This window comes from Hyperolius riggenbachi, chromosome 3 (genome assembly GCF_040937935.1).
Source record: "Hyperolius riggenbachi isolate aHypRig1 chromosome 3, aHypRig1.pri, whole genome shotgun sequence".
NCBI lineage: Eukaryota > Metazoa > Chordata > Amphibia > Anura > Hyperoliidae > Hyperolius > Hyperolius riggenbachi.
The window spans coordinates 108139910-108147236 of NC_090648.1; positions in this window are offsets into that span (position 1 = coordinate 108139910).

The following is a 7327-nucleotide window of genomic DNA, read 5'->3' on the forward strand; positions in this document are numbered from 1 at the left end:
TGTGAAGATGTTAACCTTTTCGCCGTCCTGTATGCGCAGACGGGCTGGGAACATCATGGAATATTGGATATTTCTCTTCCTTAGCTGCATCTTAACATGGTCAAAGGATTTCCTAGCCTTCTGTGTTTCTGCTGTGAAGTCTGGAAACAACATCAGCTTGGCGTTGTCAATGCGAAGTTCTCCCGCCGTGCGTGCCGCGCCCAAGATGGCGTCACGGTCTCTGAAATTCAGGACTTTGAAAATCAGGGGCCTAGGAAGGGAGCCCGGGAGGCCTTGTTTTGCGGGCATCCTGTGGGCTCTCTCTATTAGGAAGAACTTGGAGAACGTCTCCGGAGGCAGGAGTCGCTTTAGAAGCGTTTCGACATAGGCTGGGACGTCAGGCCCTTCGGTGCCCTCAGGTAGACCTAGGATGCGTATGTTCGATCGTCGGTTGCGGTCTTCAGCATCCACAGCTCTGGAGGTTAGCGCCCGCAGTTGCTTTTGCATGGCTGGGATTTGCACGTTGTGCTGCTGTACAGTGTCCTCCATAGTAGAGACTCTGCTTTCTATATCCTTGACTCGCCCTTTTGTTTTAGTAAGCTCGTCAGTAATTATGCTGAACCGGGCGTCTATAGAGTCAATTTTTAAGGTTAGGGATGTCTGGCAGCCCTTAATGGCCTCCATCAGGTCAGTGACACTGGGTGGAGGGGGGTCACTGGGTGGAGAGAAGTCGTCTTCTTGCTGAAGGACCTCAGGATCTTTTTGCCTGTCCCCCTTACCTTTGGTAGCAGCTTTTTGGGGTGCCGGGGTGACAGACAGCTGGACTGGGGATGAGGATCTTTCTTTCTTGTCCTTATCTTTATTTCTCCCTCCCATCTCGGTGGTGGCGTATGGAGCGAAGCGTTCGTTGTATCTCTGCTGCCTCGCTGGGCCTGCGGCCTGTGATGAGTCGTATCCCGAGCAGCCTGCGCCGTCGGATTCTCCCGGCGGCGGATAGTAGCTTTCGTCCAGGGTATGCTTCGAGTGTTCCCCCACCTAGCAACGGTGTTTTCACTGGATTGCGGGACCAGGAGAGTGGCTTATCAGGGTTTTTTTGGCGGCCGGGCAGCGGAGCTAGGGAGAGTGCGTCTTCTCACGGCGCCATGCAGGCCACGCCCTCCCTGGTGAAAATGATTTCAGTTAAACCGCGTATAGTGGGAACTGTGCCATAGGAAAACATGGGCATTACTTTGAAAATAATTTTTCTCTCAGTTATAATTGAGAGCAACTGATTAAGCGTAAAAGGGGCCTTATTCTTTTTGTGCCCCTAAGCCAAGTATGTTGTGACTTGTATTTTATGTGCAGAAGCGCACCGCCCATTCCATGTGCAGCCCCCTCTTCTATATGTAACCCTAAGCACCCTTGGGTATCAGTTTCCCTTTTTATGTGTTTCTCTCCATTTTCTTCCTACTCTTTCATATGTAGCAACGCCTCTATCATGTCCAGGTGCCCCCCTGGGCTGCAGCTGCCCAAGGCCTTGGCCTTTGTGGCCCTGCCAGAAATCCAGCCCTGCAAATCACAAGGACCCCCAGCAACATTTTGATGGGCCCTCACCATGTTCAAACCTCCTTAGCCCTCCCTCATAATGACACACCCCTCCCCCCACAGCCAAAGGGCACATCTGCCAAGGTTTAAGTAATGAGTCCTGCCACTATGCCCACCTCCTCATAACAGTGTGGCCACCATTACACTTTCTTCCCAATGACAAGTGTGGCCACAACAGCACCTTGTCTGGAGGGGGTTCCTGTATAGCAGTCATAGTTGGCCCCCAATATCTGCCAGCAGTCATAGGTGGCCCCCCAATGTCTTCCAGCAGTCATAGACGGCCCCAAATATCTGCCAACAGTCATAGGTGGCCCCCAATAGCTGCTAGCAGTCACAGGTGACCACAGTCTCTGTCAGAGCTGATCCTTGCCTCAGTCTTTGCTTAGCAGAAACTACAATTTCCAACAAAACAGGTCACAGTAAAGTAGCAAACCTATTGGTGAGCACTGGAACTGGAGCACTGAAATTTTGTCATGCTGTATTTGATACTGGTGGCACCCCCGATTTTGTGGGTGGAACCCCTCCTTCACCATAACTTTCCTTCAAGGGCCACTTGGTTGTGTAGACCCCCCGCCAAATTATCCCAGTCATCCCCTGGGCCCCATGGCTGCTTATGTTACTCCCGCCTGCTGACAGTATGCAGACAGAGCACAATGACCTTTGTTCCAGGCCTGCACAGCAATGAATGTCAGGGATAAGTATTGTCTCAAAATTGGAAATTACTTGAAAAGGGGAATTTATGGAATTGCAAGAATTCCACAAATCCAACAATGCACTGTGGCCCTATGACTGCATACAATAGCATCCAGGATGAAGTACAGGGGGGAAGCAGATGGGAGACACAGAGTATATTTAGATTATATACTATACAGCAGACAAAACACGACAATCAGCAGGCGTACTTCCAAAAAAGGCACTCGGAAATTTGGGCAGACAGTTCTCCGGATAGTAAAATATGAATATTCAATACCGATATTTTACTATTAAAGTGTGAAAACGATAGTAAAATATCAGTATATTTTACTGGGTGTCACCGGTAATGAGGTCTGCAGCAGGACCCGGAGAGGAGCCTGGAGGATGCCGGGAGACCTTGCGGCCTAAGGTGGGCTGGAGGCAGCCCCAGGTAAGGTAAGTACCGATTTCATTTATTTTTACTGCTCAGGGTCCCTTTAAATACTCCTACTACCGATTCCTAACAGTAACCCTTCCTCTACTACTCCTAACCTTAACTGTCCCCACTGCTGCTGCAAACCCCCCCCCCCCCCCCCCAGCAAACCTACCACCATACACCTAACCTCATCCCATCCTCCTCCGCTTCCAACCTTAACCATCCCTGATAGTATTAAAACATTTTTTACATTTTTGGGCACTGCCATGGGGGCCCATTGCACTTATCAGCAAGGCGGGGAAATATCAGGCTTTCCGCTCCTTGCCAATAATTACAATGGGTACCTATTTTGGTGCCCACGCTTCCACCTCTAGCAGGCACAGGGCCGGGCCGAGGCATAGGCTGGAGAGGCTCCAGCCTCAGGGCGCAGTGTAGGAGGGGGGGCACAATTCATTCAGCTGTCATTCGTAATTGTGTTTGAAGCAGAAAGAAATAAGAAAAAGGGATATATAGCAGTGACTGCAAGCCAGATAACTAGATATTAAAGTGTTGGGGAGGTTGTGGGCCCTGTGGCACCTCTTAGTCTAATAGCAATCAGTGTGTGACGGCTGGGGTGGGAGGGATGGAGGGGCGCACTTTGGTGTCTCAGCCTTGGGTGCTGGAGGACCTTGTCCCGGCTCTGAGCAGGCACTCTAATTTCTGCTTCTGTCAGCAGTGCTGTCAGTATAGCGCTGTGTAAATAGTTTATTACCTATCGTGGCATTTTTGTGTCTCATGGAAAAGTGACATCCGGAGTAAAGAGAACAATATGGAGTCTGCTAACTATTATAGTAAAAATTAATGTAATCCAAGTATGCTAGTTCCTTGCAGATGCTTGAACTTTACCATTCTTCAAAAGTAAACAATAAGCATTGTCAAGCTCAGCTCCTTCCAAGATATATTTTTGTAGTTTTAGGTAGAGTGGAAAAACTGTTGATTAATTCCAGCTGTCTGTGTCCCCACGAGGGTTTCTGCTACTTCCTGTCTTTTGTGACACCTGCAAGAGGGACAGGAAGTCAGAGATGTTTTCACAGCAGGGTTACTTACCTTAAAGGACACCTGAAGTGAGAGGGATATGGAGGCTGCCATATTTATTTCCTTTTAAACAATACCAGTTGCCTGGCATCCTGCTGGTCTCTTTTGCTGCAGGCGTGTCCGTTCAGGGCTAAAATTATTAGTGAAAGAGGCTCAGCAGGACAGCCAGGCAATCTGCATAGGATTAAAAGGAAATAAATATGTCAGGCTCCTTATCCCTCTCACTTCCAGTGTCCTTCAATCGATAATGGTTTTTAGTTGCATTATTTATTTTATAACTGTATTCGCGGTGCCCCTTTTCCACTGTGGCAATCAAGCGCAATGCTTTTTTTTACCTAAACTCAATCGCAATTGCATAGTGCGATTTCCCTGTACAGCATTAAGCCCCACCCCTTCATTGCCTGAAAATCACAATCACGCCATACATTATGACAATCGCATGAAGAATCGTCCCACAACTAGGGATGCAAATATTTCCCAGTTGATACAAAGTTATGCACATTTTTATGCAAATATATGCAGCTTCAAAATGGACCAATCAGTTTAAAGCAGGGGTGTCAAACTCAAATACAAAGTGGGCCGAAATTATACACTGGGACCTCGTCGCGGGCCAAAATTGTACACTGGTGCCTAGTCGCGGGCCAAAATTGTACACTGGTGCCTAGTCGCAGGCCAAAATTGAACACTGGTGCCTAGTCGCGGGCCAAAATTGAACATTGGTGCCTAGTCGCGGGCCAACCTCAATGTCTACTGGCCACCTTTCTCACTCATAAAGTTCTCTGGTGTCTAGAGGTCCTCCCTCTCCTATACAGTTCCCTGGTGTCAAGAGACTCGCACCCTCCCCTATACAGTTCCCTGGTGTTTAGTGCTTTCCCCCTACCTCCCCATATGGCTTCCCTGGTGTTCCAGGGCTTCACCTCCAATATAGCTTCCCTGGTGGTCTAGAGTGGGCCAAACATAATGCAAAGTGGGGAAACCACTTGAGGGCCAAATTGAATGGCTCTGAGGGCAAATTTGGCCCGCGGGTCGGAGTTTGACATGTATGGTTTAAAGGGAACCCGAAGCAAGGAAAATTAATTAAAATAAACGCATGACATAGCTGCAAATGAATATTACATACTAACCTCACCATCAGTTCCTCTCAGAGGTTCACCATTTTCTTCTTACAGTGATCCCTTCCAGTTCTGACAATATTTTGTCAGAACTGAAATATGTCAGTTATATATCAGCAGCTGTCAGTTACAACTGAATGTGCAAAGTAATGTCCATGTTTCCCTATGGCTCAAGTGGGTGATATTACAGTTTAACAGTGTGCTGACCAGGAAGCTATTATGGGGTAATGGCCATTTTTAAAATGGAGGATGGAGAATTCCATTGATCACAGTGGACAAACAGGACGCAGGAGAAGGGAAAGAGATAGAATTGTAGACTACACAGGAGGTAAGTATGACCCGTGTATGGTTATTTTTACTTTTTATTTTCTGTTCAGGTTCTCTTTAAACCTGAGTTTAAATTTTATTGGTCCATTTTCAAACTGCATACATTTGCATAAAAATGTGCATAAATTTGCATCCACACTGAAATATTTGCATCTCATTGATCATCCCTAGCCACAATACAGGCGAAATTGCATTTAGAAAAGCTGCTATTCGCACATACTCTCATGTGAAGCACGCATCTGGTGCAGGCGAATATGTCACGGTTGCCATTTATCATCAGTAGTACAGGCTAGAAAACTGGAATGGGTTGACATACTATGATAATGTCTTCTATATTTACAGTACATTAACAGGATATATTATTGTGTATGGCATCAAATATGTATTTTGTACATTAGGCAGGGATACATATGTGTACGTGCATCCATGGCTCTCATGTAAGCATGCACCAGCCAGTGTTGCGGACATCAGAGCGGGTGATGCTGAGTGATGGGTGTATGCTGGCAGCTGTGTGCACAGGAAGGGCAGAGCAGGGCTCCAGCAGACAGACCTTGGACAGAGGGAGCTTCCTCTATTGTAGTCAGAGACGCCAAGCTTAGAGGGGGGAGACATACTATAAACAGACAGATGCTGCTGCTGCTGGATTTATCACTTTCAGTAGTTTGTGTTCCAAAATACACCAAGGCTTCCACTGAATATGCGAGTCAGAGGTCAATGCAGCCTTGAGTGAGGATTCTCAGAAATAAGGGGGCTCCAACACCACAAGGCAAGTTTCATTTCATGGGAAGAGTGTATCCACAAAACAGATGCTATTCACAGCTGCTCTCTAGTGAATCACAGAAGAATTGGGTTTTTCCTTATGGGCTGAAGAATGTAAATCATTTGTGAATTATCACATGTACAATAGTGACACTAATATCTGCAACTCTTGCCGCACCAATGATGTAGAACCATTTTCCCCATTGCCATTGCTGAAGTACAACTAATAATTAGTGTCCGAATTCGGCATTATGCATTTAGAAACCCAAATAATGCCGAACACGGCACTTCAGCACCCAAGCTAGTGGACAGGGTCACAGGGAGGCCACACCTGTGCGGGCCACGCCAAGCTTCCTCTGATGCCTACTCCATCCAAGCTGGAAGTCACATGAAGTGAGACATGGATGTATTCACACAAAAACAGCGCTGGTAAATTTAAGCGCAGAATGAAGCCGAGAAATGGTTCAACCTGCTTCTGCTAAGGTCTCGATGGCATTCATTACTATTCCCCCTGCAGGCCACCATGGACTCTCGGGAAAGACATAATTCTGCTGCCAGCCATCGCTGACGGACAAATTACGTTGTTTTTAAAGTAATTTTGGGCTCCGTCTTTAAACGGCGCCCAAATTACTGTCTGAGCACCGAAATAACAGTAATTCAAATCACGGCCTATGGCGGCGCATGGTATGCCCAAATTTCCAACGCCGTTTTGAGCTGTTACGGACGTGAACCGCCGTCCTGTGACCCTGTGCTAAAGTGCCGTGTTCAGCATAATTTGGGTCTGAGAATGCAGGATTCCTTATTCGAACACCAATAGTAGCATTGATTTTTCTAGTCTATCAAATCACTTTGATTACATTTGCTAGAGATCTTTGGCACCCAGCATGGCCAATCAAATAATTTCTGACCAGTTTTGAGGCATTTAGGGTGATTTCACACATAAAAGATGTACAGTGCAGTTCCTGTCCAGTTTCCATCAGTTTTGCATCAGTTTTCAGTTCATTTTAACCTGACAGGAATGGAACTGTACAGATTGTATGAGTGAACCGAGCCACAGAAAACCGATACAAAACTGATGAAAACGATTGAAAACTGACAGGACAGGATTGGCATGGAACTGTACATATTTTATGCCTGAACCCCGCCTTAGGTGGCCACACACGATACAATAAAATGATCCGATTTTACAGTAATTCGATAAAAACGATCGTATCTCTCGAAAATTTCGAAAGCTTTTTTTTCATTCGACTGAAACTCGTTTTTTTCGATTTAAATCGATCCGGAATGCCAGATATTTCTCTACAATTTCTACTAAAGATTGCATGGTGTGTGCTGGATTGTTAATTTATTAATATACACACCCTAGCAATTTTCTCTGAGTTTC